Consider the following 23,055-nt stretch of genomic DNA (forward strand, 5'->3'; position numbering starts at 1 on the left):
GGGCTCACAGTCTTTATCCCCATTTTACAGATGAGGGAACTGAGGCACAGAGAAGCTAAGTGACTTGCCCAAAGTCACACAGCTGATAAGTGGCTGAGCTGGGATTAGAACCCATGACCTCTGACTCCCAAGCCCGTGCTCTTTCCACTGAGCTACGCTGCTTCTCTGACATGATTTTCTAGTATCTACCCCTGTACTTAGTACAGTACTTGGACCCTAGAAAGCACTTAACAAATACCACAGTTATTATTACCATTATTATTGTTTTGTTATAATATTTTGTTCCTGTACTTTTGTCCCCAGTTCAATCAACTAATTAATTGTATTTATTGAATGCTTACTGGGTGCAGAGCACTGTACTAACTGCTTGAGAGAGTAGAATCAGCAGAGTTGGTAGACATGATCCCTGCCCAGAAGGAGCTCACAATCTAGAGGGGAAGACAGACATTAAAATAAATTATGGATGTGCACATAAGTGTTGGGGGCTGACAGTGGAGTGAATATCAAATCGCAAAATGGTACAGATTCAAGTGCATAGATGATGCAGAAGGAAGGCTTAGAACAGTGCTTGGTACATAGTAAGTGCTTAATGAATACCATCATCATTATTATCATTATTAAGGAAGGAGTTAGGGAAACGAGGGTTTAGTTGAGGAAGGGCTCTTGGAGATGGAGATGTGATTTTAATAAGGCTTTAAAGGTGGGGAGAGTGATCACCTGCCGTGTACGAAGGGGGAGGAATTTCCAGACTAGGACATGGGCACTGAGCCAGCAGTGAGATAGATGAGATTGAAGTACCACGAGTAGGTTGACAAGGTAGTGAGGTAGAGGAGATAAGGTACAATGAGTAGGTTGACATTAGAAGAGCAAAGTGTGCAGGCTGGGTTGTACTAGGAAATAAGGTAGGTAAGGTAGCAGGGGGAGAGCTGATTGAGTGCTTTAAAGTTGATGATAAAGACTTTCTGTTTGATGTGGAGGTGCATGAGCAACCATTGGAGGATCTTGAGAAGTAGGGAGATGGGGACTGAACTTTCCTTAAACAAATGATCCAGTTATATTTACACAGCAGACCCAAGTCTCTTTCTTGCTAACAGGCAGTTCTGAAAAACTCCTTTGGGGGCAAGTCCTGCCACCGAACCAGATGCAGGATGGGATTACACAATCACAGATGGAGCCACTTTTGATTCATTTCCAGTATCAATCAGTCATTGATATCTATTGAGTACTTAGTGTGTGCAGAGCACAGTACTAAGCACTTGGGAGAATATAATGCTTTAGTTACCAGGTTGAGGCCATTTGAGAGGCACTTTCTCTGCTGTTTGTTCTTATTTATGCACCAGTATTTTTTATTTCATTTTTTTTGCTCATTGTGTTAAAATAATTGTTTATTTAAAAGTTTTTCCACATCCGCTAACTTTGGACTAGGATTCACCCTTGGCATCCATAATCATTAAGGTTATCTTCAATGATTCCTGCAAATACAGTGTTCTATTGTCATTTGTTGTTAGGGACAGAACAATCAATCAGTCAATGATTCCTGCAAATACAGTGTTCTATTGTCATTTGTTGTTAGGGACAGAACAATCAATCAGTCAATCATATTTATTGAGCACTTACTGTGTGCAGAGCACTGTACTAAGCGCTTGGGAGAGTACGATATCTCAGAGTTGGTAAAAATGTTCCCTGCCCACAATGAGCTTATAGTGAAGAGGCGGAGACAGACATTAATGTGAATAAATAAATTACAGATATATATATATATATATTTATATAAGTGCTGCGGGGCTGATGGAAGGATGAATAAAGGGTGCAAATCCAATCGCAATGGCAGTGCAGAAGAGTGTGGGAGAAGAGGAAATGAGGGACTACTCAGGGAAGGCCACTTGGAGGAGACGTTCCTTCAATAAGACTTTGAAGGTGGGGAGAGTGATTTCTGTCAAATATGAAGAGGTAGGGTGTTCCAGGCCAGAGGTAGGATGTGGGCAACAGGTTGGAGATGAGATAAACGAGATTAAGATACAGTGTAGGTTGGCATTAGAGGAACAAAGCGTGAAGACTGGGTTACAGTAGGAAATCAGTGAGGTGAGGTAGGAGGGGGCAAGGTGATTGAGGGCTTTAAACAATAATAATAATAATAATAATAATGGCATTTATTAAGCACTTACTATGTACAAAGCACTTTTCTAAGTGCTGGGGAGGTTACAAGGTGATCAGGTTGTCCCACAAGGGGCTCACAGTCTTAATCCCCATTTTACGGATGAGAGAACTGAGGCACAGAGAAGTGATATGACTTGCCCAAAGTCACACAGCTGACAATTGGTGGAGCTAGGATTTGAACCCATGACCTCTGACTCCAAACCCTGGGCTCTTTCCACTGAGCCACACTGCTTCTCTTTAAAGCTGATGTGAAGGCATTTCTGTTTGATGCAGAGGTGGATAGACAACCTCTGCAGGTTCTAGAGGAATAGGGAAACATGGACTGAACATTTTGTAGAAACATGATCCAACAGCAGAGTGGACTGGAGTGAGGAGAGAAAGGAGACAGGGAAGTCAGCAAGGAGACTGATGCACTAATCAATGCGGGATAGGAGAAGTGGATTAGAGAATATGAAATTTTGAGTGGGGAATGTGACTACCAACTCTTTATATTGTATTCTCCCAAATGCTTAGTACAATGCTCTGCACACAATAAGTGCTCAATTGATAAAATTGATTGATTCATTAATATGGTTACAGTTTGGATGGAGAGAAAAGGGAGGATTTTAGCAATATGGTGAAGGTTGAACCGACAGGATTGAGTGACAGATTGAATATGTGAGTTGAATTAAAGAGATGAGTCGAGGGTAATGCCAAGGTTATGGGCTTGGGAGACAGAAAGGATGGTGGTGCTGTCTACAGTGAAGGGAAAGTCAGGGAAAGGGTGCACTTTCCACAGACGAGAAACAGCATGGCCTAATCCAAGCTCCACCATTTGTTTGGTGTGTGGCCTTGGTTAAGTCACTTAACTTTTCTGTGCCTCGATTTCCTCTTCAGAAGAATGGGGATTAAATTCTTACTCCCTCTTGGTCAGACAATGTGGGACAAGGACCATGTCTGCCCTGTGTGTCTGATATCTACCTCACGCTTAGAACACTGGTTGGCACATGGTAAGAGTTTAACAGGTACCATAATTAATTGATTAGAGAGGCAACGTAGAAAGCTGAATGATAAAGGCTAACGAGTCCAGGGATTAACAGAGAAGAGTGACCACATAGAACCAAGTTTCACACTCAGCTAAAGGTCTATAGAGCTATGGGTGTGCAATTTCCTTTATGGCTATGTGACCTGGACTAACCCCAACAGGCACATCTAGCTTCTAGAACACCGTCCCCAGCATCACCCGAATGCCACCCTTGACATTAAATGGCTGGACTGGCTCAGCAACAATGAGGAACTTGGAGCTCACCAGTGTCGTGGCAATGCTCATCACAACACAGCTTTGCTGGGTGGGAAATGAGAATGGATGATTTTAGGACATCCAAGCAGCTGCTCTGCAATGAATTGAAATGAGGCCTTCGCAAATGGAACACCAGAAAAATTGATATAAAAGCCAAAGTCCAGTGTCGAATGGTGTGGTATGCAACGAAATATTGGGAAAGAACTAGAGCAGGCAGACCACTCTGATGTGCAACCATCAGGAGAGAGGTTGCTGTCCTTGATGTGGAGCCATGAGGATGATTAGGAGCTCATTGTGGACAAGGAATGTATCTGCTGTATTGTTATATTTTTCTTTCCCAAGGCTTAATCTTCTCTCAGGATCACTCCTGGAGAGTTTCCAGTACTTTACCAGTCTCGACTACAGGAGGGAGAGTCAAGCAGAGGCAGCAGTGTGGTTTAGTGGAAAGAGCACGGGCTTGGGAGTCAGAGAATGTGGGTTCTAATACCAGCTCCATGACTGGTCTGCTTTGTGACCTTGGGCAAGCCACTTAACTTCTCTGTGTCTCAGTTACCTCATCTGTAAAATGGGGATTAAGACAGTGAGGCCCACGTGTACAACTTGATTACCTTGTATCTACCTCAGCCCTTAAGAACAGTGCTTGGCACATAGTAAGTGCATAACGGATACCATAATAATAATAATAATACCCATTCCATTCCTAGTGGCTAGTGAGTGGAAGGCAATCTGCTACAGGTAAAAACTCACCTGTGCTGGGCAGCAGCGTCAAGGGAGAGAGTCGAGGGTTGAGACTCAAGTTTACTGAGTAGAAGAAGGCAATGGTAAACCACTTCCATATTTTTACCAAGAAAACTCTATGGATCCAGAACATTCGCAGATGGAGGTGGGGTGTCCTGAGAGAGATGTGTCCATGGAATTGCTGTGGGTCAGAGAGGACTAAACAGCATAGGACAAAGACAAATGTTTAGTACAGTGCTCTTCACACAGTAAATGCTCAATAAATACGATTGACTGGTGGACCAAGAGGCTGACTGTAAAACAGTGTCAGACACTGCAAGTAGCAAATGCATTAGCAAAGCAAAGGAAGACTTTATAAATCACCCAGGGTGGAACGGAGTGAATAGTCACAAGTATGTGAATAGTCATATGCATTTATTCAGCTATACCCTGGAAGGAAATATCGATGCAGCCTCACTTAGTGGAAAGAGCACAGGCTTGGGAGTCAGAGGATGTGGGTTCTAATCCTGACTCTGCCAGTTTTCTTCAGTGTGAACTTGGGCAAACTGCTTAATTTCTCTGTGTCTCAGTTACCTCATCTGTAAAATGGGTATTAAAGCTGTGAGCCCCACATGGGACAACCTGATTACCTTGTACCTACCCCAGAGCTTAGAACAGTGCTTGGCACATATGAATTGCTTAACAAATACTATTATTATTGTTATTTGTCTCTCTTCTCCTTAGTCTTTGAGCCCCACATGGGACAGGGACTGTATCCAATCTGATTTTAATGTATCTGTCCCATGCTTAGTATAGTTCTTGGTGCACAGTAAACACTTCACAAATATCACTTTTATTATTAATTCACTGTCAGTGGTGTCATCTTTGAATGTGAAGGACAACTCCACCACTATTCATGTCAGGAGGACGGAGTTACGTACCTAAGTAATATGAAGAAATCAAAGACCTGGTCACTTCCTTTGAGATTCTTAGTAGTCTAATTATCCCTATTGGACTGATAGCAGGGCATAATGCAAACACTAAAACTCTGATACTGGTTTCAGGATCATCACATAGTTATTAATGATAATAATAATAATAATAGCACTTGTTAAGAATTTACTCTGTGTCAAGTACTGTGCTAAGCATTGGGGTCTTGTCTTGTGTTGCCTTATGCCATCAAGTCGTTTCCGACCCATAGCGACACTATGGCCACATCTCTCCCAGAACGCCCCACTCTCCATCTACAATCGTTTTAGTAATGTATTCATAGAGTTTTCTTGGTAAAATTATGGAAGTGGTTTACCACTGCCGCCTTCCACGCAGAAAACTCTAGTCCCTGCCCTCGACTCTCTCCCATGCCTCTGCTGCCCAGCATGGGTGAGTTTTGACTTGCAGCAGATTGCCTTCCACTGGCTAGGCACTGGCCAAGCTAGGAATGGAATGGGAAGGCCTCTGCTTGACTCTCCCTCCTGTAGCTGAGACTGGTACAGGACTGGGAACTCTCCGGGTGCCACCCTGAGAAGGGAAGCACTGGGGTAGATAAGTTAATCATTCATTCATTCATTCATTCATTCAATTGTATTTATTGAGTGCTTACTGTGTGCAGAGCACTGTACTAAGCACTTGGGAAGTACAAGTTGGCAACATATAGAGACGGTCCCTACCCAACAGTGAGCTCACATTCTAGAAGGGGGAGATAGGGAACAAAACAAAACATATTAACAAAATAAAATAAATAATACCTAATCAGGTAGGACACAGTCCCTGCTTGCCCCACACAGGGCTCACGGGCTTAATCCCCAGTTTAGAGATGAGGCAACTGAGGCCTAGAGAAGTGAGGTGACTTGCCCAAGGTCACACAGCAGACCAGTTGCAGAGCTGGGATTAGAACCCAAGTCCTTCTGACTCCCAGGCCCATGTTCTATCCCCTAGGTCATGCTCTTTCCCTAGTGGTGCTGCTTAGGGGCTTATTTTGCAAGTTCACATTGAACTGTGACCATTTCAGACACAAAACCCCAACAGCAATCTGAAAAGCATTTGCAGAGTCAGCCTGCATGAAAAGGGCTTTAACTACCCCAGTAATATGTGCCTTTACTGGCACATAGTAAATGCTTAACAAATACCATTTTAAAAAACAAACAAGCAAACAAAAAACTATTCCTGATTCATTAGCCAAACAGGGGGATTTAATACTAGTCATTGTTATAACAGCTCAGTCCCGAAGGCCAAAAAGCACTATTTTGTGGTTGTGGAGGCACGTTGAGTTATTCTGGAAGAGTATGACCTCATTCGGGACTTCTGATTAGCTAGAAAATGGTCCCCAAGGGTGTGGGTAGCTATGTGCCACTCCTCCTCCTGCTGTGGTCAGCCTATGGGAGCAGCCAGAAAAAAAACCCTAGGGCAGCAGGGTAGTTAACCTGTGCAAATTCAGGTCAAAGACTGATTTCTCTTCAGGAAATTTCTCTTCAGTGTGCTCGCCCCATGCAGATATTTCCAGTGTGTAGTTATTACAGTCGATTCCACGCACATTTAAGAAAGTCTAAGAAGCCAGGAAGAGGAGAAGCAGATTCTGCACAGGTCTGAAATTTTTAAAAAGCAAACACACACAAACACACACACACACACACTTACTCACTCACTCATTCTGAGCCTTAGAGTGCCTGAGTGCAAAATCATTAATGTGATTGTGCGTCCCCCTGGGGCGGCCATACGATTGAGTTTTGTAAACTGATACACCACAGACGGGGTTGCTGTTTTCATGCTATCTATATCCCTGTTAGGTTTAAACTTTCTTGGTCATGTCTCTGAGTTCAAAGGTAAAACTTGACCCCTTTTTCTCACTTTTATAGAAAACTTCATTGGGAAATGAGGGCAGAGAGGGAATGGTAACTGGAGAGCTCACTGCCTAGGAAGGGCCTTCATGCTGACCTTTTGAGACAAGGTACTTATAGAGATGTGAAAATAGAGATAATAGGACATCAAAGGACCATTCAAAAGTTAGTCAAACCCTTGTAGAAAGGCAGAGGAAAAAATGAAAGAATGCCCGGGTGGCCAAACCCTGTTCTCTCCCTGACTTTCCCGTCACTGTAGACGGCACTAACACCCTTCCCATTTCACAAGCCCACAACCTTGGTGTCATCCTTGACTCCGCTCTCTCATTTACCTTACACATCCAATCCATCACCAAAACCTGCCGGTCTCACCTCCGCAACATCGCCAAGATCCACCCTTTCCTCTCCATCCAAACCGCTACCTTGCTGGTTCAATCTCTCATCCTATCCCGACTGGATTACTGCATCAGCCTCCTCTCTGATCTCCCAACCTCCTGTCTCTCCCTGCTTCAGTCTATACTTCACTCTGCTGCCCGGATTATCTTTGTACAGAAACGCTCTGGTTATGTCACTTCCCTCCTCAAAAATCTCCATAGGTTGCCTGTCAACCTACAGATCAACCAAAAACTCCTCACTCTCGGCTTCAAGGCTCTCCATCACCTCATCCCCTCCTACCTCACTTCCCTTCTCTCCTACATCCGAGCCCGCACCCACTGCTCCTCTGCGACTAACCTCTTCACTATGCTTCATTCTCACCTGTCCTGCTGTCAACCCCAGGCCCACGTCATTCCCCTGGCCTGGAATGCCCTCTCTCCACACATCCACCAAACTAGCTCTCTTCCTTCAAAGCCCTACTGAGAGCTCACCTCTTCCAGGAGGCCTTCCTAGACTGAGCCCCCTTTTTCCTCTCCTCCTGCCCATCCCCCCGGCCCTACCTCTTCCTCCTCCCCACAGCACTTGTATATACATTTGTACAGATTTATTACTCTATTTATTTTACTTGTACATATTTACTATTCTATTTATTTTGTTAATGATGTGCATATAGCCATAATTCTATTTGTTCTGACGATTTTGACACCTGTCTACATGTTATGTTTTGTTGTCTGTCTCTCCCTTCTAGACTGTAAGCCCATTGTTGGGTAGGGACCATCTCTATATGTTGCCGACCTGTACTTCCCAAGTGCTTAGTACAGTGGTCTGCACACAGTAAGTGCTCAATAAATACGAATGAATGAATGAATGAATGAGAACAAGGTTGAACTGGCAGTGATATAGTTGCAAGAAGAATGCAGCATGTGTTTTGGGGAATATGGGGGAGATGGATGCAGCAACATGATTTTTCCATCCTTATTGTCTCCCATGCCCACTGCCCTCACCAGTTGTTTCAGACATTTAATTCCCTCCTCAGAGCTTCTGTCAACTTGTCCCCTCACCATCTCTTGCCCCTAATAACCTGGCTATATACTTTATTGATAAATTGAAACTATCAACTGTGATTTTCCTAAAGTCTCCCCGGCTTTTCCCCCCCCAACCCCCCCCCCAACCCCCAACAAATCCAATTCTCTTCTCCTGCCCCTTCTTGGACTCTTCCATCTTTTCCATCCATATCTTAAAAGAAGATCTCCTGCCTCCTCTCTAAATTTACCCCCTCAACATGCACCTCTGACTCCATCCCTTCGCACCTTATCAAAATACTTGTCCCATCCCTTCTTTCCTGCCTGACCACCATCTTCAAGTGTTCACCCTCCAATGGATTCTTCCCCAGTACTTTCAATCAATCAATCGTATTTATTGAACGTTTACTGTGTGCAGAGCACTGTACTAAGCGCTTGGGAAGTACAAGTTGGCAACATATAGAGACAGTCCCTACCCAACAGTGGGCTCACAGTCTAAAAGGGGGAGACAGAGAACAAGACCAAACATACTAACAAAATAAAATAAATAGAATAGATATGTACAAGTAAAATAAATAGAGTAATAAATATGTACAAACATATATACATATATACAGGTGCTGTGGGGAAGGGAAGGAGGCAAGATGGGGGGGATGGAGAGGGGGACGAGGGGGAGAGGAAGGAAGGGGCTCAGTCTGGGAAGGCCTCCTGGAGGAGGTGAGCTCTCAGTAGGGCCTTTCAAACACGCTTATGTCTCCCCTCTCTTATAGCTTCCTCCAGTTATCACCTCATCTCCCTCCTACCATTCCTCTCCAAACTCTTTGAACAACCTGCTGACTCCACTTTCTTTCCTCCCAAATTCATCATCATTATCATGAATGGTATTTACTGAGTGCTTACTATATGCAGAGCACTGTACTAAGTTCTTGAGAGAATACAAAGCAGAATTGGCAAACATGTTCTCCTTTACCCTCTCCAATCTGGCTTCCATCCCTTTCCCTCCATGGAAACCGCCCTCTCAAAGGTCATCAGTGATCTCCTTCTTGCCAAAACTAAGACCTCTAATCCATTATAATTCTCTTTGACCTCTCAGATGCCTTCAACATCGTGAACCACCCCTTCTCTTGGAAACATTATCTAACGTTTGCTCCACTGACACTGTCCTCTCCTATTTCTCCTCCTCTTTTTTTGTTTTTAATGGTATTTGTTAAGCACTTACTATGTGTCAGGCATTGTTCTAAGCACTGGGGCAGATACAAGGTAATCAGGTTGGACACAGTCCCTGTCCTACATGAAGCTCATAGTTTTAATCCCCATTTTTCAGTTAAGGGACCTGAATCACAGAGAAGCGAAGTGAGTTGCACAAGGTCACAAGCAGACAAGAGGCAGAGCCAGGATTAGAACACAGGGTCTTCTGACTCCTAGGCCCGTGTTCTAACCACTAGACCATGCTGCTTCCTCTGCCTCCCAACCCTTAATTGTGGGAGTCCCTCAGGGCTCAGTTCTGGATCCCCTTCTGTTATTCTGCATCTACACCCACTTTGTTGGAGAACCTATTCACTCTCATGACTTCTATGACTATTTCTATGCAGATGATTCCCAACTCTACATCTCCAGCCCTGTTCTCTCTCCTTCTCTGCAGTCTTATAATTCCTCCTGCTTTCAAAACTTCTTTAGTTGAATGTCTTCTGACACCTTAAACTTAACATGTCCAAAACAGAACTCCTCATTGTCCCACTCAAATCCTGTCCCTGCACTGACTTTCCCATCACTTTAGACAGTAGCACCATTTCCCAATGTCACAAGCCCTTAACTTTGGCATTATCCTCAATTAATCTCTCTCATTCAATCCACATATTCAGTGTTACCAAATCCTGTCAGTTCTACCTACACAATATTGCTAAAATCCACCCTTTGCTCTCCATCCAAGCTGCTAATTCCTCCCCGTTCATTCATTAGACATGAATAATTAATTAGCCTTATTCATTCATCATTCAATTGTATTTATTGAGTGCTTAATGTGTGCAGAGCACTGTACTAAGTGCAATAAAGAGAAACAATCCCTGTTTACAATGGGCTTACTCTCTAGCCGGGGGGAGGCAGACAACACCACCAGTAAACAGGCATCAATATAAATAAATAGAATTATAGATATATACATATATGCATAAGTACTGTGGGGCAGGGAGAGGGGGAGAAGAGCAAAGAGAGAGAGTTGAGATGATGCGGGAGGGGGAGGGGGAGCTGAGGAAACGGGGGCTTCATCTGGGAAGGCCTCTTGGAGGAGGTAAGCCTTCAATAGGGCTTTGAAGGGCAGAAGAATGAATGTTTGGTGGATTTGAGGAGGTAGGGCATTCCAGGCCAGAGATAGGACATGGACCAGAGGTTGGCAGCGAGACAGGAGAGAACGAGGCACAGTGAAAAGGGTAGCACCAGAGGAGCAGAGTGTGCAGGCCAGAAGGAGAGAAGGGAGGTGAGGTAAAAAGGGGCAAGGTGATGGAGAGCTTTGAAGGCAATAGTGAGGAGATTTTGCTTGTTATGGAGGTTGATAGGCAACCACTGGAGATTTTTCAGGAGAGGAGTGACATGCCCAGAACATTTCTGTAGAAAGATAATCCAGGCAGTGGAGTGAAGTTTGGACTGGAGTGGGGAGAGGCAGGAGGTTGGGAGGTCAAAAGGAGGTGCTGCAGTAATCCAGTTGGGATAGAGTGAGTGATTGTACTAACGTGAGTGATCCAGTTTGGATGGAGAGAAAAGAGAGGATCTTGGTGATGTTATAAAGGTGAGACCAGCGGGATTTGGAGATAGTTTGGATATGTGGGGTAAATGAGAGAGTAGAGTCAAGGAAGGCACAAAGTTTACGGGCTTGAGAGGTCTGCCACTTACCTGCTCTGTGACCTTGGGCAAATAAGTCACCTAACTTTTCTCTGCTTCAATTCCCTCATCTGAAAAATGGGGATTCAGCCTCTGTTCCTCCTCCCACTTAGACTCTAAGCCCCATATGGGACCTGATTATCTTGTATCTACCCCAACACTTAGTAGAGTGCTTGGCGCATAGTAAGCACTTAACAAATAACACAATGATTATTTCTATCATGTTGGAACTCCTCACCATTGACTTTAAGGTTCTCCATTAGCTCTCTCTTCCCCTTACTTAACCACTCTTCTCCCCTACAACCTCCCAGCTCATCCTCTTCATTCCTCCCTATCTCACCTTCTTACTCCTCTGCTCCTTCAAATCAGCCTCTCTCCATGTTCAAGCCCTTCTGCACTCTCATCTCTTCCAGGAAGGCTTCCCATATTAATTTTTCTTTTTCCCTGGTCATAACCTTAGAGAAGCAGCATGGCTCAGTGGAAAGAGCATGGGCTTTGGAGTCAGAGGTTATGGGTTCAAATCCTGGCTCTGCAAATTGTCAGCTGTGTGACTTTGGGCAAGTCACTTCACTTCTCTGGGCTTCAGTTAACTCATCTGTAAAATGAGCATTGATTGTGAGCCCCCCATGGGACATCCTGATCACCTTGTAACCTCCCCAGCGCTTAGAACAGTGCTTTGCACATAGTAAGTGCTTCATAAATGCCATCATTATTATAACCTCCCAACTACCTACCACCTCAGTACTTATACAGTTCTCAAGCGCTTCTTGTACTTCCCAAGCGCTTAGTAGAGTGCTCTGCACACAGTAAGCGCTCAATAAATACGATTGAATGAATGAATGAATAATTATCTATTGCACTTTAATGCATATTGATTTGTACATTCAGCTAGTTAGCCACTTGCTTTCCCCCAAATCCTTCTTTTCTTATTACTCTATTTATTTTACTTGTACATATTTACTATTCTGTTTATTTTGTTAATGATGTGCATCCAGCTTTATTTCTATTTATTCTGATGACTTGACACCTGTCCACATGTTTTGTTTTGTTGTCTGTCTCCCCCTTCTAGACTGTGAGCCCATTGTTGGGTAGGGACCGTCTCTATATGTTGCTGACTTGTACTTCCCAAGCGCTTAGTACAGTGCGCTGCACACAGTAAGCACTCAATAAATAGGATTGAATGAATGGGAAGGATGGTTGTGCTGTCTACAGTGATGGGAAAGTTCAGGAGAGTACAGGGTTTTGGAGGGAAGATAAGGAGCTCTGTCTTGAACATGTTGAGTTTGAGGTGGCTGGAGAACATCCAAGTAGAGATGTCATTCATTCATTCATTCATTCAATTGTATTTATTGAGCGCCTACTGTGTGCAGAGCACTGTACTAAGCGCTTGGGAAGTACAAGTTGGCAACATATAGAGACGGTCCCTACCCAACAGCAGGCTCACAGTCCAGAAGGGGGAGACAGACAACAAAACATATTAACAAAATAAAATAAATAGAATAGTACATATGTACATGTAAAATAGAGTAATAAATCTGTACAAACATATATACAGGTACTGTGGGGAGGGGAAGAAGGTAGGGTGGGGGGGATGGGAAGGGGGAGGAGGGGAAGAGGCTTATTTGTTAAACACTATGTGCCAGGCACTGTACTAAGCTCTGGGATATCTACAAGCTAATCATTTTGGACACAGTCCCTGTCCTACATGGCTCTCACAGTCCTCATCCCCATTTTATAGATGAGGTAACTAAGGACCAGAGAAGTGAAGTGGCTTGCCCAAGGTCATGCAGCAGACAAGGAGAGGAGCTGGGATTAAAACCCAAGTCATTTTGACTTCCAGACCAGTGCTCTATCCACAACACCATGCTGCTGCTTCAGATATTTCCCTTTTGGTTTTAACTCACTTTCTTGAGGCCTCCCCCAAGTCTCTTATAAAGCAAAGGGCTTCAGACCTGTGCTCTAACCACTGTACCATGATGCTTCTGTTTTCCGAGCGCTTACTGTGTGCAGAGCAGTGTAGTAAGCGCTTGGGAGAGTACAAAAGCACCAAGGCTCTGTGGGTACATTTAGAAATGGATAGTTTTGTGGCCCTCTTACGTGATGTTAATTTTTAGGCCGTCCTGAAGGCAGGAGGAGATGTGAGCCTGGAGGAAGAGACAGAGAGTACAGGGGAGGAGATATAGATTTCGCACCTCCTCCAAGAGGGCTTCCTCAACTAAGCCCTCATTTCCCCTACTTCTCCCTCCTGCATCGCCCCTGCACTTGAATTTCTATGCTTTAAGCATTTGATATTCACCCCCGATTTAGCCCTACAGCACTTATGTACATATCCAGAGTTTATAGTCATGTCTATCTCCTCCTCTAGACTTGTAGGAGAGTAGAAAGGGCACTGTCTTGGGTATCTATCAGAAGACCTGGGTTCTAATCCTGGCTCTGCCACTTATCTACTGTGTGACCATGGGCAAGTTACTTAACTTCTCGGTCTCTTAGTTTCCTCATCTGTAAAATGGGGATTAAATCCTACTCCTTCCTAGTTAAATTGTGAGCCCCATGTGGGACTTGGACTGTGTTCAACCTGATAACCTTGTATGTACTCCAGCTTTTGGATCAGTGCTTGACACACAGTAAGCAAAGAATAAATACCATTATTATTATTATTATTGTTATTATCAGCAGGGAACATGTCTACCTAATCTATGTTGTACTTACCCAAGTGCTTAGCACAGTGCTCTGCACACAGTAAGCACTCAGTAAACATGATTGATTGATTGATTCCTTCCCCCCACTTTGGGTCCTTTCACCATAGAGAATAATCCTCCATTAATCCATGTCCCTCCTTTATCAGTTCTGGACTGCACCCTGCATTCCAAACCCCGAACCCAGAGTCAGCCGGGTTTCTGTGCCAGGGACCAGGTCAGGTCAATGGAAATAATATCAATCAATCTTTGAGCATTTATTGAGAAGCAGCATGGCTTTGCGGAAAGAGCACAGGCTTGGGAGTCAGAGGTTGTGAGTTCTAATCCGAGCTCTGCCACTTGTCAGCTATGTGACTTTGGGAAAGTCACGTAACATCTCTGTGCCTCAGTTACCTCATCTGTAAAATGGGGATTAAGATTGTGAGCCCCATGTGGGACAACCTAATTACCTTGTATCTACCCATCATTTAGAACCGTGCTTGGCATATAGTAAGTGCTTAACAAGTACCAGCATTATTATTATTGTCTCCTACATGCAGAGCACTGTACTAAATCCTTTGAAGGGACAATAGAGTTAGTAGGTATGATCACCACCATTAAGGACCTTAAAGTCTAATGGGGAAGACGGACACAGAAATAATTTACAAATGGGGGAAGAAGGAAAGGGGATCTGCACAAATGAGTGCTTAATAGGGTAGTTCAATTTGTGCATAAGCACTGTGGGAAGTTTTGAGTCTACAAGTGCTTAGGTGGAGCAGAAGTGCTGAATCATATCATCCGCCTGCACCATCCGCTCCAAATACTTGTCACTGTCATCCACCATTCCCCAAGCCCTACTTCCAACTTTTTTAACCAGTTTGATCCTTTTCTCACATTCCTCCTCTCTTTCTCCACCTTTCCAATTGATCCTTGGGGACTTCAATATCCACATAGAGCTCCCTGATGACCCTTCCAAAGCCCAGTTTCTATGACTCCTCAACTCCACTGACTTCCAGCTACACCCCAGCTCACACACTCATTAACTTGGTCAACACACTTGATCTCATCATTCATTCAATCGTATTTATTGAGCAGTTACTGTGTGCAAAGCACAGCACTAAGAGCTTATAATGATGGCATTTGTGAAGTGCTTACTATGTGCAAAGCACTGTTCTAAGTGCTGGGGGGATACAAGGTGATCAGGTTGTCCCACGTGGGGATCACAGTCTTAGTCACTGTACAGTTTCTACCCTCACCAACTCTGAAATCCCTCTATCTGACAACAACCTCATCTTCCTTCTCTCCCACACACCTACTCCTCACAAATCTGTCCTATTCCCCCACACAGACAACCGATCTTTTGACCTTTCCAATATTCTCAAGTCATCATGCCCCCTTTAGCCTCCAAAACCAAATCACCTTCCCTTAGAAGCAACGTGGCTCAGTGGAAAGAGCATGGGCTTTGGAGTCAGATGTCATGGGTTCAAATTCCGCTCCACCAATTGTCAGCTGTGTGACTTTAGGCAAGTCATTTAACTTCTCTGTGCCTCAGTTACCTCACCTGTAAAATGGGGATTAAGACTGTGAGCCCCCCGTGGGACAACCTGATCACCTTGTAACCTCCTCAGCACTTAGAACAGTGTTTCACACATAGTAAGTGCTTAATAAATGACATCATCATTATTACTATTATTATTATTGTTAAATTGGCACCCTCAACACCCTCAACACCACCCTCTCCACTCATTTCAACTCACTCACTCATCCCTTCGTTGAGCATGTGCCCCTTACCCAAAACCCCAGATCAACCCCTCAGTCCCCTTCCTTCTCTCCTGTGCATGAGCAGCAGAGTAAAGCTGGCAGAAATCTAGATATCAGACTGACCACGTTCACCTCAGGTTCATCCTTGTGTGTTTTAACTCTGCCCTCTCCACTGCCTGACAAAATCATTTCTCCATCCTTATTGACACTCATGCCATTACCGTTGCCAGCTGTTCCAGATGTTCAACTCCCTTCTCAAACCCCCATCCCCTCGCCTTCCCCATCTTTTACACCAATGGCCTTCCCATTGACTTTGAGAAAATAATAGTTATTATTAATAATAATAACAATTATAACTGTGGTATTTGTTAGCATGGTACTAAGTACCGGGGTGGATATAAGCAAATCGGGTTGGACACAGTGCCTGTCCCACATCGGGCTGGCAGTCTTAATCCTCATTTTTACACCTCCTACATAACCTCATTACTCTCTTACTACAACCCAGCTGACACACTTTGCTCCTGTAATGCCAATCTACTCAGTGTACCTCATCCTCATCTATCTCACTGCTGACCCCTTGCCCACATCCTGCCTCTGGCCTGGAATGTCCTCCCTCAAATCCAACAGACAATTACTCTTCCCACCTTCAAAGCCTTGTTGAAGGCACATCTCCTTCAAGAGGACTTCTCTGACTAAAACCTCATTTCCTCTTTTACAACTGTCTGCTGCACTGCTCTGTCTTGCTCTCTTTATTCACCACCCTATCCCTCCCACTCCCAAAGCACTTATGTACTATCCATAATTTATTTATTTATATTAATGTCTGTCTCCTCCTCTAGACTGTAAACTCGCTGTGGGCAGAGAATCTGTCTAGGACCTCTGTCATATTTTATATTGTTCTCTCCTAAGCAGTTAATGTAGTGCTCAGCACATGGTAAGCACTCAATAAATATGATTGATTGCTGAAGGCGCAATTGGAGGGATAGAATCTGGCAAAATTCTCCATGAATTCAACCCTTACCACAATATAAACCCAGCTCCTTGTGGGCAGGGATTGTTCCCACAAGCTCTATCATATTAATTATTATTATTATTGTGGTATTTATTAAGAGTTTACTACATGCCAAGCAATGTTCTAAGCACTGGGGTATATGCAAGGTAATCAGGTTGTCCCACTTGGGGCTCACAGTCTTAATCCCCATTTTACAGACGAGGGAACTGAGGCACAGATAAGTTAAGTGACTTGCCCAAGGTCACACAGCAGACAAGTGGCAGAACCGGGATTAAAACCCATGACTTCTGACTTCCAAGCCCAAGCGCTTGCCACTAAGCAACACTGCTTCTCATAAAGTACTATTCTTTAATACTACAAAGTACTATATTGCACTTTGCCAAACACTGAGAACAGTGCCCTACATACAGTAAGCCCTCAGCAAATATCATTGATTGATTGATTGAAATATTCATTTTGACCAAAGTCTCAGGCCCTAAATCACTCTACCAATTCCTGTACTGCTCACAATTAGCCAGATATATTGTTCCAAGCTTCATCTCCTTGCTACCCCTGCCCTGCTCTAAGAAAGATGCTAGTGAACCCAGAAATAAAGTCATTTATGGAGGAAGAGGAGAACAGAGCACACTGGATAATCAGCACCTTGTTGAAATAAAGATTCGATTGGGGTTTGAAGGGCTAGGGGCAACTCTACCTGACTTGGGTTCTGGCTTCATGGCTGAGCTCTGGTACATTTTTCAATCATTCAGCATCACAGTTTCCCTGCCAACCAGAGAATTAATGAGATGCCTATGAAGTACTTTGAGTCCTTCAAAAGAATTCCTTGGTATCTATTATTGGTATCTCTTGCTCCTGCCCGGAACTGCTTCTAACCACATACGTGATCGGGATTTGTAAGGGATTTCCCAAGTCTGGGATCAATCAAAATGGAGTGTTGGACCCCCCTGCTTCTACCTAAGTCTGCTGGTTGATGCCTTTCTTCTTTCTGGCGATCCCTGTCCCATTTGAAGATAAAGTACCAAGGGACAAGAAAAAGAGTATAACAAAGAGGGTCAGAAGGAGGGGAAGAAGTAATTGAGAAGAATGGAATCACATAGCTGGAAGAAGCTTGGAGAGGTCATCGCTCAAGAAAACAAGGGTTTATGCACCCCTCATTCCATGGGTTGATTTGAGGGGGTGCTGTACAAATGAGACCCAGTTCCTGCCCTTAAGGAACCTAAGATAAATGGTGGATGCCAAAGTCAGCGGTGAAGATGGTGAGGAGCAGAACAAAATGTACCAGAGGGAATTGTTTTTTTTAGAAAATGTAATAACTGAGTTTCACATTATTAGATCTACTTTTGTTTTCTTGTCATTAAATTACTATTTCAATTACCACTCTCCCACACAGTCTGTACCTCTTCCATTTATTCTGGCATCTTTGATGCCTCTTTTCTAGACCCATGTTCTGTAGTCTCTTCCACTGCTGGGGGAAACAGCCTGATTGTGTCTCTCTGGGTAGCAGCTAAGCCAATTATTGTTCAAGAGCCCAGGTGATGGCAAATGGTTTAAATTTGTTTAATAATAATCATTATCATAATACTAATGATAATGATGTTCTATGCTAAGCACTTACTATGGGTCAAACGTTGTTCTAAGCACTGGGAGAGATACGAGTTGACAATGGTGGACACAGTCCCTATCCCATATGGGGCTCACAGTCTAAGAAGGAGGAAGGACAGGAATTAAATCCCCATTGTACAGATGAGGAAACTGAGGCACAGGGAGGTTAAGAGACTTGTTTAAGGTCTCACAGCAGGTAATTGCCTGAGCAGGGAATAGAACCCAGGCCCTCTGACTCCCAGGCCTGTGCTCTTTCCACTATGCCATGCTGCTTTTTATGGCCTTGTCGACAAATAATGGAATTTGTTAGGAGATTACTGTGGGCAAAACACTTTCTGCTCTATGACCTCAGGCAACTCACTTAAGTTCTCTGGGCCTCAGTTACCTCATCTGTAAAATGGGGATTGAGACTGTGAGCTCCATGTGGGCCAGGGCTTTGTCCAACCTGACTAACTGCTACCACGTTAGCACAATCATTAGTATCTTAGTACTACATTAGTAGCATCACGTTAGTACCATCTTAGTACAAGAGAAGTAGCATGGCTCAATGGAAAGAGCACAGGCTTGGGAGCCAGAGGTCATGGGTTCTAATTCAGACTCGGCCACTTGTTAGCTGTGTGACTTTGGGCAAGTCACTGCACTTCTCTGTGCCTCAGTTACCTCATCTGTAAAATGGGGATTAAGACTGTGAGCCCCACGTGGGACAACCTGATCACCTTGTATCCCCCCAGCCCTTAGAACAGTGCTTTTCACATAGTATGCTCTTAACAAATAGCATCATTATTATTATCATTCATCCTATCCCGACTGGATTACTGCATCAGCCTCCTCTTTGACCTTCCAACCTCCTGTCTCTCCTCACTTCACTCTATACTAAACTCTGCTGGCTGGATTATCTTTCTTCAGAAACGTTCTGATCATGTCACACCCCTCCTCAAAAATCTCCAGTTGTTGCCTATCAACCTCCTTATCAACAAAAACTCCTCACTATTGACTTCAAAGCTTTCCATCATTTTTCCCCTTCTTACCTCACTTCCCTTCTCTCCTTCTACAGCCCAGCCCACACACTCCGGTCCTCTGGTGCTAACCCTCTCACTGTGCCTCATTCAAACCTGTCCCGCCGTCGACCACTGGCCCACGTCCTACCTCTGGCCTGGAATGCCCTCCCTCCTACATCCGCCCACCTAGCACACTTCCCCCCTTCAAAGCCCTACTGAAGGCTCACATCCTCTAAGATGCCTTCCCAGACTAAGCCCCCATTTTCCTCAGCTCCCCCTCCCCTTCACATCACCCCAAATCTCTCCCTTTGCTCTACCCCCCCTCCCGTCCCCACAGCACTTGTGTATATATATGTACATATACATATTTATATTGATGCCTGTTTACTTGATTTGACATCTATCTCCCCCTTCTAGATTTTAAACCCAGTTTAAGTAGAGATTGTCTCTCTTTACTGCTGAATTGTACTTCCCAAGCACTAAGTACAGTGATCAATCAATCAATCAATCAATCGTATTTATTGAGCGCTTACTATGTGCAGAGCACTGTACTAAGCGCTTGGGAAGTACAAATTGGCATCACATAGAGACAGTCCCTACCCAACAGTGGGCTCACAGTCTAAAAGGGGGAGACAGAGAACAGAACCAAACATACCAACAAAATAAAATAAGTAGGATAGAAATGTACAAGTAAAATAAATAAATAAATAGATAAATAGAGTAATAAATATGTACAACCATATATACATATATACAGGTGCTGTGGGGAAGGGAAGGAGGTAAGACGGGAGGATGGAGAGGGGGACGAGGGGGAGAGGAAAGAAGGGGCTCAGTCTGGGAAGGCCTCCTGGAGGAGGTGAGCTCTCAGCAGGGCCTTGAAGGGAGGAAGAGAGCTAGCTTGGCGGATGGGCAGAGGGAGGGCATTCCAGGCCCGGGGGATGACGTGGGCCGGGGGTTGATGGCGGGACAGGCGAGAGCGAGGTACAGTGAGGAGATTAGTGGTGGAGGAGCGGAGGGTGCGGGCTGGGCAGTAGAAGGAGAGAAGGGAGGTGAGGTAGGAGGGGGCGAGGTGATGGAGAGCCTTGAAGCCCAGGGTGAGGAGTTTCTGCTTGATGCGCAGATTGATCGGTAGCCATTGGAGGTTTTTGAGGAGGGGAGTAATATGTCCAGAGCGTTTCTGGACAAAGATAATCTGGGCAGCAGCATGAAGTATGGATTGAAGTGGAGAGAGACACGAGGATGGGAGATCAGAGAGAAGGCTAGTGCAGTAGTCCAGACGGGATAGGATGAGAGCTTGAATTAGCAGGGTAGCGGTTTGGATGGAGAGGAAAGGGCGGATCTTGGCAATGTTGCGGAGCTGAGACCGGCAGGTTTTGGTGACGGCTTGGATGTGAGGGGTGAATGAGAGAGCGGAGTCGAGGATGACACCAAGGTTGCGGGCTTGTGAGGCAGTGATCTACACATATTAAATGCTCAACGAATACAAATGAATGAATCAATGAATTAATTAACTTTTATGTACCTCAGTGCTTAGAACAGTGCTTGGCACATAGTGCTTAACAAATGCCATAATTATTATTGCTATAAGATTTGACACAGTCCTTGCCCTTTCGGTGCTCACAGCCTAATAGGGAAGGAGAACTGGTCCTAGGTGGCCTGGAGGCTACCTGGATTTGGGCCAAAATGATATGCACTGAGGCCTAGCATTCAGCAGAAACTTTCTCTAACAGCCTGCATACCAAATCAGCAAGAGTAAAAGGCATAGGCAGTCAGAACAGAGTGAGGTGCAGAGTTTCGGGTTAGATAGGCTATGTTGCATGCAATGAGTCAATCCCCTTATCATTCTGCTCCTACTTCACCCTCTGCTCCTTGCAAGCAAACTTCCTACCTGTACTTTACTGTTAACTCTTCTGATCTCACACCATTGCTCACACCCTTCCCCTGCCTAGAACACTCTCCCCCAATAGCTTTACAAACCACATCCCACCCCTCCTTCTCCTTCAAAGCCCCCAGTTAAAAATCTTCTTTTGGATGGCTTTCTCTGATTAATTTCCTACTACATCCCAAGCATGCCTTCCCTTCAGCCACCCCAGTCCTCCTCCACCCAAATATGTTTATTTTAAAATATCTATCCACTGGTTTTATTGATCCATTTGGTTATTATTAATATGCATATCTTTTCTAATTTCATTTTACTATGTTAGTCCACTTTTGTCTGCTTGTCTTCCCCTTACATTGTGAACTCCCAAAGATTAGGGATTACATCTTGGATGTTTTATATGTATCCAAAGATCTAGTACAGTGGCCCCCTCTGGACTGAACGCTCATTGTGTGCAGGGAATGTGCCTGTTCAATATTGTATTATACTCTCCCAAGTGCTTAGTACAGTGCTCGGTACACAGTAAGTGCTCAATAAATATGATTGACTGAATGACTGACTGCTCTACATATAGTTGGTGCTCAATTAATACTGTTGCTGATGAAAATTTTCTAAAATTGAAAGAGTGAAAATATATTCTGCCCTTCCCTCAGCAAGAACACAGTAAGCTCTTATGCCACACTAGTGTCCTTTACAGGTTTATATTTATCTATCGGCTTCTCCCCTCTCTCAGGTCACACCTGGAGAGTTTCCAGTACTCTACCAGTCTTGGCTACAAGAAGGGGAGTCAAGCAGAGGCCTACCTATTCCATTCCTTGCTTGGCCAGTGGCTAGTGAGTGGAAGGCAATCTGCTACAAGTCAAAATTCACCCTTGCTGGGCAGCAGCAGCAAAGGAGAGAGCCAGGGTGGAGACTAAAATTCAATAATAATGATAATAATGATATTTGTTAAGCACTTACTATGTGTGAGGCACTGTACTAAGCATTGGGGTGGATACAGCAAAATCAGGTTGGACCAAATTCCTGTCTCACGTCAGGCTCACAGTCTCAATCCCCACTTTACAGATGAGGTAACTGAAGGACAGAGAAGTAAAGTCACTTGTCCAAGGTCCCACAGCAGATAAGTGGAAGAATTGAAATTAGAACCCATGACCTTCTGACTCTCAGGCCCATGCCTTACCCACTTTGCACGGAAGAAGGAAGTGGTAAACCACTTCTGTATTTTTACCAAGAAAACTCTATGGATTCACCTCCAGAACAATAGCAGATGGAGTGGGGGGCATTCTGGGAGAGCATAAGCTCTTGACAGCATAAGATGTGACAAGATCTGTTTCCTCTGACCCCCAAATCCAATAAAAGTTACCTGGATTTGAGTCATGTTCCGTGTTTAATGGCACAGCTTCCTGGAAAACTCCCATTTCCTTATTTACACTCCTCCAAAGAGCCCAAGAATTCAATGACAGTTCAAATCAATCTTCTCCAACTGGCCAGAATGTACAGTGGAATATAGCACACATTGGCATATATGGTTTCAACCAACGTCAGCTCTATTAGAATGGAACTCAATAATGAGGCTTCCAAACTTTTCTCATATTGCCCAGCTTTGCGGAATTGCCCTACTTGTATTAAGATTCATATCTTCCATAATAGCTTCTGCCATTAAACTTTAAGCATCTACATTGATTTAGGTTTGCTGAGGGTTCCCTTTTTCTCATCCCTTGACCTCTTCTATCTTTTTAGAATTAAAAATCTTTCCAGGAGTTTTGCTAAAGTTTTTCTTAAAAAATCCTATATGCCAGAAATGTAACAACCTGAAATACGTGGGCCACCTTTTTTGACTTAGTTCTGTCAGACTTTTTAAGAATTAAAC

At 44.2% G+C, this 23,055-nt stretch overlaps 1 non-coding gene across 1 annotated transcript; it reads left to right on the top strand.

The window, feature by feature from the left end:
• Positions 1-21,908: 21,908 nt before the first annotated feature.
• Positions 21,909-22,045, top strand: LOC119933604. The gene has a single exon (XR_005452577.1). It is a non-coding gene; the product is annotated as a small nucleolar RNA SNORA7 (small nucleolar RNA).
• Positions 22,046-23,055: the final 1,010 nt, after the last annotated feature.

This window comes from Tachyglossus aculeatus, chromosome 1 (assembly GCF_015852505.1).
Source record: "Tachyglossus aculeatus isolate mTacAcu1 chromosome 1, mTacAcu1.pri, whole genome shotgun sequence".
Taxonomy (NCBI): domain Eukaryota; kingdom Metazoa; phylum Chordata; class Mammalia; order Monotremata; family Tachyglossidae; genus Tachyglossus; species Tachyglossus aculeatus.